Below are 12,174 nucleotides of genomic sequence, written 5' to 3'. Positions count from 1 at the left end.
TGGTCAGAAATATGAGGGGCCCAGGACTCGTGATTGGCATCTGAACTGGGGACAGTCTTGTGAGACTGAGCCCTTAACTAGTTGGGGGGGGAGGCTAACACTAACTCCGGGTAGATAGTGTCAGAATTGAATTGAATTATAGGACACTCACTGGAGTCTGGAGAGTTAGAGATTTGGTTTAGGTAAGGAAAAAAACCCCACATATGTGGTATTGAAGTGTTGTGGGAGTGAAAAATAGTTAATAACAGCCAGAGAGTATTTTAGGCTTTGTGGCCATAAGGTCTTTCTTTATTCAACTCTACTCAATTCTCGTAGATCGACTCAGCTCTGCCATTGTAGCATGAAAGCAGGCATGGACAATAGATAGATAAATGAATGGCTGTAGCTGTATTCCAGTAAGCTTTAGTTACAAAAACAGGCTGCGGATTGCATTTGGCCTGCTGGTCATAGTTTGCCAGGTTATAGTTTGCTGACCGCTGCTGTAGTCTACTGATATGCTGAATTACAGTAATTGGTTTTCAAATATTTAACTGGCCTTACATTCCCAGAATAAACTTCCTTAGATCATGATGTATTATTAATTTTTTATATATATTGCAGGATTTGGCTTGCTAACATTTTGTTGGGGTTTCTTTAATGTCTGTATTCATGAAGGATATTGATCTAGTTTTCTTTTCTCATCTCTGCCTGATTCTGATGTCAGGGTATTGGTAGCCTCATAACATGAGTTGGGAAGTGTTTCCTCCTCTTCTATCTTCTGGAAGAGTTTGTATAATTTTTTTTAATTTTAAAATATTATGTAGGTACAAATGTTTTTGGTTACATGTATTAATTTTGTTATGCTTGACTCAGGGTTATAAGTGTGCCTATCACCCAGATAGTGTTCATTGTTGTTATTTACGTATTAAATTTGTGGTAAAATTTGCCAATGAAGCCACCTGGCCTGAAGATTTTTGGTGGGATGGTTTTTAACAATAGATTAAATTCTTTAATAAATGTAGGACTAGCCAGGTTTTCTGTCTTTTCTTGAGTTATTTTCAGTAGTTTGTATCTTTGGGATAATTTGTTTATTTAATCTAAAAGGTAGAATATTTATCAATGTTCTTCTTCTTAATGTCTTTGGGAATTGTAGTGATGTCTGCTCTTTCATTCCTGATATTTATAGTTTGTATCTTTTCTTTTTTGTCAATTTTGCTAGCGATTTGTCAATTTTATTGGTTCTTTCAAAGAACCAATTATTTCTTGGTTTCATTGATTTTTCTCTATTATTTTTCTGCTTTAATTTCATTGATTTCTTCTCTTATCTTTATTATTTCTTCTACTTGCTTTGGGTTTAGTTGTTCTTCCTCTTCTAGTTTGCTAAAGTGAGTACTTAGGTTATTGAGTTGAGACTTTTCTTCCTTTCTAATGATCTCCAGGGTTCTCCTTTTCTGGGACAGTTGGGTTGGGAAGGGGGACATGGAGGTGTAGAACCAGTTTTCCTACCTCCAAGCATTTATTATGAGAACTTTAGTCAAAGCTTGTGCCAGATTCTCCAAAGGGCCCTGGAGGCTTCTGCCGGGGAGGGGCCAGGGGGAATAGGACTTACATAATGATCGTGTCCTTCATCAGAAGCAGTGGCCTGGTCTTCTAGCCTGACAGTCTGGGCCCTAAGCCTTGTCTGCCTCTCAACGTGGTTTGTACAAAAGAGAGTAGAGAGAGTTGGGGTTGCTTCAGTTTTGTGGATGAAAGGATTCTCTCCTAGTAGTTTAGAGTAGGGGTGGGTGAACTTTTTCTGTAAAGAAGCAGATAGTAAGTATTTTCAACTTTGCAGGCTATACCATCTCTGTCACAAGTATTCAACTCTGTCATTGGAGCCTGAAAAGAGCCATAGATATAATAATATGTAAATGAATGGGGATGGATGTGTTTCAGTAAAACTTTATTGACAAAAATAGACAGGCTGGATTTGGCCTGTGGGCCACATAGTTTGCCTACCCCTGCTTTAGTCTGCCAACATGGTAAATGACATTGATTGATTTTCAACTGTTGAGCCAGAAAAATTGCATTCCTGACGTACACTTCACTTGGTTTAGAGCATCTGGTCTGCTCTGGCCCCATGTTTGTTTCTCTGCTTGTGTTGTCACCAAGCCATGAGCTCAGGGACTGGCCATGATAGTACCACCTCTGATCTCCCAGCACGCATGGAGTAGACGGCTTGTGAACCTTTGTGGCTGGGTGGAAACACCTGTGCACCTTGGTGGCCCCTCTGCTGCAGCTGCCCTTATGGGTTCCCCAGGGGCCTAGAGAAAATGGGGCTTGTGTGGAGGAGTTGGGCTCATCGTTGTCACTGCAGGCCCCACGCTGATCTTTCATTTTGGACACTATTTTGGAAACATGACTCAAGTTTGGTCTGTGGGGCACTGCTTTCTAATTACTCTCTCCTTTTCCTGAGGCTTGTGGTTGGCACCAGGGCTGGCAGGCCAGGAACTTGGGCCTCCAGATGCCAGCCCAGTGCTGGTGTCCTAAAAGGGTTTGATCGACCGCTTTCCAAGAGCATGGCCCCCTTTTCAGAGGGATGTGCCCATGTGTGGGAGGGGGCGGAGAGGGAGGGGCCAGGCCCATCTGGCTCCTGAATGACCTTCGTGTCTGCCGAGTATGGACCAGATAGAGCCATGGAGACACAGCAGGACAAACAGATTTTGTACAGGTAGCATACATTGTCCATCTCAGCTGTTGTTCCTCAGGAGGGGTGGTTGATGGGAAGAGTCCGGAGCTAACAGACTGTGTTTGAATCCCAGCTCAAGAACTTATTAGGTGGGTGAACCTGGGTACGTTATTTAATGATCCTGAACTTCAGTTCGCTCCCTCATAAAATAGAGATGCACATACCCTCTTTGTTGCAAGGGTTACGTTAAACACCCCACTCTCTCTGGGCTGGGAGAGGGAAGAGGAGTGGTGGACAACAGTCTGTAGAGAAGTGAAAAACAAACTGGAAAGATGATGGGGAAATCTGTTAGAAGACTAGATGTGGAGAGGGCATGTGGTCACTTTTTCCCTCCTTGGATATTTCTGGACTGAAAGATAGGTAGGGATGATTCAAAGTCTGAGTCTCTGATTTTACTTTGGGGCAAGGAAGGGCTGACTGTAGGTCTGGGTGATGCCCTGGGTTGTTTGTGCCTTTTATCTTTTCTGAACAACAGCCAGGTTCACTGGGATGGGAACCTGTGGCTGTGCCAGTCCCTGTTTAGTGGAACCAATTGCATAAGTGCCTGGGATTTGTTGGTGCTAGGCCCTAGGACCTGGTGACAATAATAACCCTCCTTACAACCACCCAGTGACAGAGGAGTGAAAGAGCAATATCTGACTGCCTTCAGAATGCCCCCATCCTATCGGGTCTCTGCTTTCCTCTTGCCAAGGTTCTAGACCCCTGGGCACAGTGGTTAGGGGATGAGGTCCCTGCCTTTCCTGCAGAAAGTCAGTGACTTAAGGACACAACTGCTTCCAGACTACCCAGCCCACCCTAGACCAAGGCCTCACTGCCCTCTGGAACAATCAGACCAGGGCTTTTAGTAGAGAGCTCGTAATACTTGTTGAGGATTGGGAATTAGATAAAGTTCCAGTTTTGTCCCCCTGAGATAATCTTGTATTATTGTACCTTAACACAGTATCAAAACACAGATCTCCTTGTGTCAACCCTGGTTAGAAACGATGTTAATCATCTGCTGCATAAATGATAAAATTTCAGCTATTCAATGTGGCATGTAAAATAGGCTACAATTAGGCCTGCCACATAAGATATTCAGAGTTATGATTTGAGTGGCCGTGCTTTCATCTGGGTAATGCTTTACAGCTTACTTAACTGTTTTCACATATTTTGCATTTGATCTTTGTGATTCCTATGATATTGTTCTTGATTCCATTTTATAGTGGATGGCCTGAGGCTTTAGGGAAGTTAAAAGGAACTTGCCCCAAATCAGATGGCCACAGTAAAGTCATGATTCAAGTTAAACAGAGAGTATAAAATAGTGATCACTTTCTACTTCCTTGTTGTGTGACCTTGAACAAATTCTTTGTTTATAAAGAAACGGGCTTGGCATGGTAGCTCATGCCTGTAATTCTAGCAGTTTGGGAGACCCAGGAGGTGGGAGGATTGCTTGAGGCCAGGAGTTTGAGACCAGCCTGGGCAACATAGCCAGACCCTATCTCTAAAAGAAAAAATCAGCTAGGCGTGGTGACACATGCCTGTAGTCCCAGCTACTCAGAAACTGAGGCAGGAGGATCGCTTGAGCCCAGGAGTTTGAGGTTATACTGAGCTATGCTTATACCACTGCACTCCAGCCTGGGCAAGACAGCAAGACCTTGTCTCAAAAAAAAAAAAAAAAAAAAAGGCAGAGAGAGAGAAAAAGAAACGGATAATACAGCTACCTCATAAGGTTTTTCTGAGGGTTAAACAAGAAAATCCAAGCAAGGTGCTTGGTACAGTGCCTGGCAAGTAGTAAGTGCCCAGAAAATGTTAGGTATTATTATGATACTCTCTTTTATTAATAATTGTTCTACAGTTGATGTTTCCAGTTCTTATTCTACTATTATGAGTAACACTGCTAAATTATCTTTGTCCAAATGGTTCGTTTTTTCTATTGTATCATTCCCTTGGATTATATTCTAAGAAAAGCATTACTAGGTCAAAAGGTACGATGCTCTTTTTCCCTTTTGTTCCATATTGCCAAATAGCCTTTTAGTAAGATGCTTCCCATTTAAAAGGCTGCTAGTGGACCCAGAAGAGCGATCCATCTCCCGTGGGTGGCGCTTCTGTGCAACTTCTCAGCCCATCAGAGGACCCATCCATCATTTATCAGTCATTGAGGGTTATCATAACCACCCTTCAAAAAGACCAATGAATCCCAGCCTGGTTGGAGCCAAACCTTATAAAATAGGTTGTGCCTATAGCAAGACTAGACCAGGCTAGTCAGCAAACTGTACTGAACACTCTAGAAATGGCTGACCTCCCACCTCGCTTTCTGCAGGGCTCTGTGGGAGGTCTTTGCATGTGCGTAGTTGGTAGATAGGAAGGAGTAGTGTTGGGGGAGCCAGGTGCTGCTTCTGAGGTCTGGACCTGGGACTACAGGGAGGAAGACTGTGTATGGGGACCATGGCTGGCTCAAGACTTTTTATGCAGGAGCGGGTATTTTGCTAGGGCTGTAACAAAGTACCACAAACTAGCTCGAAACAACAGAAATTTATTCTCTCCCAGGTCTAGAGGCTGGAAGTCTGAAACCAAGGTGTCAACAGGGCTGTGCTTTCTCTGAAGGCTCCAAGGGAGGATCCTTCCTTGACTCTTCTGGCTTCTGGTGGTCACCAGCAATCCTCACCATCCTTGGCCTGTACACGGACCACTCCAGTCTCTTTGTCTGTCTTCACATGGACTTCTCCCGACTCCGTGTCTGTGTATGTTCGTATGGTGTCCTCTCTGTGTGTCTGTGTCCAAATTTCCTTCTTCTTTTAAGGATACCAGTCATTGAATTGGAAGGTATTCTAATTCAGTATGACCTCATCTTAACTTGATTACATCTATAAAGACCCTATTTCCAAAAAAGGTTGCGTTCACAGGTACCTGGAGGTAGGAAGTCAACATGGCTTTTGAGGGGACACAATTCAACGCACAACAGAGTGGCTGGGAAAAGAAGATGGAAAATGTGCAATTTCCGCATTACAGACTGCACTGTGGAGGAGCTGTTGATGGAGATATCATGAGCAGTGACAGTACCACTGGTGGGAATGCTGAACATTTGTCCAGGGCCAGTGCTGCTTCTGTTCTTGGCCTCCCCAACTCCACCTACCCTAAGGATTGGTCCCCAAACTACTGACTCGTGTGGAGGGTTAGGTGCTTCTGGCTGGGGTGATGCAAGCAAAGGAGAAAGAGCATTGTTACCAAGGGAAAGGGGTGTTCTGGGAGCCAGTGGGGAGTAGCAGAAACAGCATGGGACTGGGTAGATGTGCAGATCTCATGTTAAGTCTTTAGGCTGCCTGAAACATCATGGCCTCAGTTTCCCCACTGAAAGGTGAGAGAAAGGGACTGGATAGCTTATGAGGTCCCTTCCTGCCTTGGCATCACAGAATTCTTATTTGAGAGTTGATGTTTTAGAGATGCCCAAGCTCCTTGACCCTAAGGGTTGTCTTGAGGTCTTTCTGGGTGACAGGTGTGAGTAGCTGACAGGGGGAGTGTGCTGGAGAGGGGATGACCCGGCATTTCCCATCCTAGGCCTTTCCAACAGGACTTTATTCAAGTCGCCTTCTCCACGAGACCTTTCCTGGCCTCCCTCTAAAATTTCTAACTCACCCTGATATTTCATGTCCCCTCTCTTGGCTTTATTTTATTTCCCTGCACTTAACCCCTGTCTAACATGGTTTATATTTCACTTATTTGTCTCACTGCCTTTTTTCTCCACTAAAGGATAAGCTCCTTGAGGGCAAGGGTTTTTATCCAGATTACCTGTTGGGTACAATGTACACTGTCTGAGTGATGGGTACACTAAAAGCCCAGACTTTGTCACTATATGTTACATACATGTAGGAATTCAACTTGTACCCCCTAAGTCTATTGAAATAAAAAATAAAAAATAGTGTCTGTCACATACTTAGCACCCGATATGTATTTTTTGAATGTTGAGAAAGATGAAGGTGTTGTAAACGGTGCGGTAAAAATGTAAACGTTATAATCTGAGGGGTGTCACTCTTTGTCGGCTCCAGCCCATTAGCTGAGACTGCCCAGGGCCCTGCCATAAGTGGCACCTGTTTCTGTAGGGATTGTTCCAGTTATCCGTTGCTGGTAACAAAACACCCCCAAACATAGTGGTATAAAACAATAATCATTTTATCAGGCTTAGGGCTTCTGTGGGTCAGGAATTTGAAGACGACATGGTGGAGATGGCTTGTGAAGACCCGAATGGCTGGGGTGTGGAATCATTTGGAGGTTCCTTTACTTCCCATCTGGTGCCTAGGCTGAGCAGACTTGAAGGCTGGGCTCAGCTGGGACACATGTAGCCTGAGTGCCTGTGTGGGGCCTCTCTCTCCATGTGGCTTGGGCTTCTCACAGCGTGGTGGGTGGGTGCCTGGAGCACGTGTCCCAGAGGGAGCATTCCAGGAGAGCCAGGTGGAAGCTGTCTGGTCTTTTATTACCTGGCCTCAGAAGTCACATAGTGTCACTTGTGTCATATTCTGCTGGTCAAAGCTGTCATAGACCTGCTCACATTCAAGAGAGAGGGGCATAACCTCCCTCCCCCACCTTGACGGGAGGAATGTCAAAGATTTTGAGGCCATGTGTTAAAACTGCCACAGAGATCTTACCACGTTCTCACCAGTCTCAATTTGGAGTGAACCTTGAGTGAAATCTGCCGGCTTCGGCTCAGGACTTGCAGTGAGTAGTGATTGCTCTGGTCTAGCTCACTCTTCGCTAATTGAGCTGCTTCAGGGCAGGGCCCACTGTGTCTATCTTTTTTGAAGCATCTAGCAGATTATCTAGGACATAATGAGTCTAGCAAGTGAGCAAACGTGTGAATGAACACACAATACACAGAGTAGGTGTTTTCTGTGGCTGACTTAGTGCAGCTGACTATCTATAGGAAGACTCAAAACTCCTATCTGTTAATGCCAAAGTTTTCTACTCAGCTTCTGTTTATATGCTGCCCTGTTAAAAGCTATGGATTGGGAATAGATTCCAGTGGAGGAGACGTGGGTGTGGAGATAGAGGGTATATGGTATGTTAAGGAATAACAGTAATCTGGTTGACTATAGCAGAGAATTTCTGTATTTCTCTAGGGCAATGGGAGAGTAAGGCTAGAATGCAAGGGCCTTGTTGCAGGCCAAGGAGTGTAGATGTCATTTGTTGATGGAGAGTCATCGAATACTGTTGAGCAACAGGATGTGCATAATAGGAGCTATGAACTAGGAAGATTGACCTGGCAGTGACATTCAGGACAGATTGGAGTAGGGCACATACCAAAAATGGGGTTTGAAATCCAGGTATGGGACCAGGACCTGTGCTGAGCTAGAGATTTCAAGAGAGCCAGCAAGGAGCGGGATGTGAGTGATTGTGAGATTAACAGGGTTGGGGGTGATGGTGAGTGGTCACAGGGAAGTGAGCATGGAAGATGATGCAACAATCTCGTATTGTAGGGACTATTCTCTATAATTTTGTTATTAAAGTTTTGAAATGTGCAGCAAAGTTGATACACATGTAGAGTCAATACTGATATACCTACCACCTGGATTCTAAAATTAACATTTTCCTGTATTTGCTTTATCACCTGTCTGTCCATTCCTCTATCATCCATCAGTCCTGCGGTCCCCAACCCCTGGGCCGTGGCCTGGTACCAGTCTGTGGCCTGTTAGGAAATGGACTGCAAATCACCACCTGACCTCTGTACCATATCCCCAACCCTGCTCTGTGGATAATTTGTCTTTCATGAAACTGGTCCCTGGTGCCAAAGATGTTGGGGACCACTGCATCATTCCATCTTGTTTGTGTAATGCATCTCAAAGTCAGTTTCAGACATTAGTGCATTTCCGCCTGAATACTTAAGCATGCATACCATTAACTAGACTTCAGTTGTGTTTACATTACTTTTCTTTTGAGGTGAAATTTACTTGCAGTGAACTACACAAACCTCAACTGTATCATTGGATGACTTTTGGCAAAAGCATGCTCTTGTGCAACCCAAGCCTCTTTCAAGATTTGGATATTATTAGCATCCCACAAAATTCCTTTATATTCTTCCTCCCCGGCCAGTCTCCATCCCTACTCTCTAGATGTAACCACTATTCAGATATTTAAGTCATAGATTCATGTTGCTTCCCCTAGAACTTCATATAAAGAGAAGAGTGCAGTACGTACTCTTTGGTTTAAAGTTTCTTTCACTCGGCAGGACACTGCTGAGATTCACGCATGCTGCTGCACATGCCAGCTCGTCCCTTTTATTGCGGAACGCTGTGCTGTTGTGTGGCTGTACCACAAGTTATTTGTCCCACTTCCAGTTTTTGTCAAAAGCTGTTTCCAATTTTTGGCTATTCTGAATAAAGCTGTTGTGAATCTTCGTGCACAGGTATTTTTTTGGAAGACATATGTTTTAATTTCTCTTGGGGTAAATATCTGGGAGTGGAATTGCTGGATCATGAGATTGGTCTGTGTTTAGTTTAGTTTTTTTTTTTTTTTTTTTTTTTTTTTTTTTTTGAGACAGAGTCTCACTCTGTTGCCCAGGCTAGAGTGAGTGCCGTGGCGTCAGCCTAGCTCACAGCAACCTCAAACTCCTGGGCTCAAGGGATCCTCCTGTCTCAGCCTCCCGAGTAGCTGGGACTACAGGCATGCACCACCATGCCCAGCTAATTTTTTCTATATATATTTTTAGCTGTCCATATAATTTCTTTCTATTTTTAGTAGAGATGGGGTCTCGCTCTTGCTCAGGCTGGTCTTGAACTCCTGAGCTCAAACGATCCGCCCACCTCGGCCTCCCAGAGTGCTAGTGTGTTTAGTTTTATAAGACACTGTGGAAGTGGCTGTTCCATTTTATATTTCTACAAACGATGTGTAGCATCTGGTTGCTCCACATCCTCGGCAGTGGGGTTGTCAGTCTTTTTACATTTTAGCCATTCTGGTGGATACTGGTATAGCAGCATCCCATTATGGGTGTAATTTGTATTTCCCTAATGATTAAGGATTTTAAGTGCTTTTTCATGTGTCTGTTGACCATTTGTGTATCTTTCTTTCTGAACTGTTATTCAAATATTTTTCCCATTAAAAAAATCAAATTATCTTTTTATTATCGAGTGGTAGGAATTCTTTATTTATTCTGAATATTGATTCTTTGTCATTTATGTGATTTGCAAATACTTTTTCTAATTTGTAGCTTACCTATTCATTTTCAAAATAGTGTCTTTCTGGTAAGCAGAAGTTTGAAATTTTGATGAGGCCTAATTTAGCATTTTGAGGGTAAGGCTATTTTTTTCTGTGTCCAAAGAAATTTCTACTGGCCCCCAGATTACAAAGGCAATCTCTTATGTTTCTATCTAGAAGCTTTATAGCTAGAGTTTTTATTCTTAGGTCTGTCACCCACCTCAAATGAAGTCTTGTGTGCAGTGAAGTAGGAAAGGCTCCTTTTTACCCTTGTGGACATCCAGTTATTCCAGCCCCATTTGTTGCAAAAATAGTTTCCTTTTTGTTAGATACTGTTTTTATTCTCATTTTGCAGATGGAGAAACTAAGATTAGAGCTAGATTAAGCAACGTCAGCTGGTAGAGACAGATCCAGAATTTTGAACCCAGGCAGTCTGAATGTGGAACCCGTATTTTAAACCACTGTGCTATATATCCCTTCTCATGTGGTGACTGAGGTTTTCGACTTGAGTGCCAAGCAGAGAAGTCAGGAAGGGAGGTGAGTTCAGTTTGGGATTGAGCTGGGGAGCCTGTGGGATACCTGAGTAGGCACATTGGGGAGAAGGTAGAAAAAGGAAGGGGAGAACTTGGAACAATGAGTAGGGAGGGGGAAGCTGGGAAAGGGAGGAAGGAGGTAGGGGCTGCTGAGAGGGGTGTTATTAAGCCTAACCTGGACGTCACTTTTTTATTTAGCATCAGGGGATTGGTTCTCTTTCACATCAACCCTGGCTCAGAAGAGCCAGGAAATAGGCAAGATGCAGTTAGTCCAGGTCTTTTGACTCTAGGTGCTAAGGGTGACATGAGCAAGAGTCATAAAGCCAGAAAAGAGAAATAAATTAAGTAGAGGCATGCAGGGTCAGCAAGCTTTGTGATTAGGGTGACTGCTCTGTGTCAGACAAACCTGGTTTCAGGTGCTATGTAGGTCCTGCAGCTCGCTGTGTGATCTCAGGCAAGTTACTGCATTTCTGTGCCTCATTTTTCCTCATCTGTAAAATAGGGATAAGACCAACCTCACTGAGTTCAATTAGACAATGGATTTAAGGCACTTAGTAGTATCTGGCACATACGCTCAATAATGATGTGTTAATTATTTTAAGATTTAGTATTTTAAGAATGTGGTCAGGGCCTAGAATATAGCAGGCCCTCAGGAAAGCTTGCTGAATGAACAAATGAACTCCAGAGATACAGCATTCTCCAGTTTAAATTGCATAGCTTGGCAGTTTTAGAACAGATGGCCAGGAAGTTAGAGTAAGATCCTGAACTGTAAATACTCAAGGTGGCGGAGGAGGCAGCCCAGATGGGTGGCTCTGAGCCAACGTGGCCTTAGAGACTTCCTTAGGCAGGGCACTGACTGATGGCTCAGAATCTGGATGGAGTCCCCACAAGCCTGGAGCTCTGGACTGGGCAGGGGGGATGCCCCTGCTCAGGATGAGCAGAGAGCTCCCAGACAGTGGATAAGAGGACACACCTGCCTGCGGAAATGGTCGCACCTTGTAATGTGTTGTTGCCCAGAGGAATCTCAGAAACCCATGTCTATCTCTGCTTTTGATAAATGTATCCTGAAAGATCTAGCTGTACTTCTAGAAAAGCCCATTTAAATGGAATTTGTAAGATTGACATTTGGGGTCCAGTCCACTCCCCATGTGGACAGCGAGCAGAGTCAGTCAAGTATCTGCTGAGTGCCTACTGGGTACGAGACTATGTGCTGGGTTAGGGCACTGTTCCTGCCCACCAGGAGCTCACCATCTAGTTACGGAGATGACACACACACGGAGGTACGTGGTAAGCACCAGATGTAAGTGGCCGAACACATGAAATGGCCAAAGACAGCTCGGGCAGAGCATGTGGATAAATGCCTTCTATGTGGGTTGTCAAACTAATGGTGGGCATTCAGGTCCTTTGGCAGCTCCTCCAGCTCCACCACCTTCTGCCTTCCGGTAGTAACCAACACTTCAGTGTTCACTGTGTGGGCGGCACTGTAAAGGTATTGACTCAGTTGCCTCTCGTCATGGCCCTCTGAGGGGAGCTCTGTTAGTGCCACCGTGTTTCAGACGAGGAGTCTGAGGGACAGAAATACCTGCAGGCTTCCACTGGCACAGAACTGGTGAGCAAGGGTGCCGGGTGTGAACCCAGCAGTCTCGCTGCACAGCCTGCCTTGGTAGGCCCTCAGGCCGGATAGGGCCAGTATTTTATGGTGCTTCTCTTTTAAATATAGAGCAGGAAGGAGAATTATTGACGTTTCTTTCATGATCTCAACATGCAACCACA

Source organism: Eulemur rufifrons, chromosome 7 (genome assembly GCF_041146395.1).
Source record: "Eulemur rufifrons isolate Redbay chromosome 7, OSU_ERuf_1, whole genome shotgun sequence".
NCBI classification, from domain to species: domain Eukaryota; kingdom Metazoa; phylum Chordata; class Mammalia; order Primates; family Lemuridae; genus Eulemur; species Eulemur rufifrons.
This window is presented reverse-complemented; position numbering follows the sequence as displayed.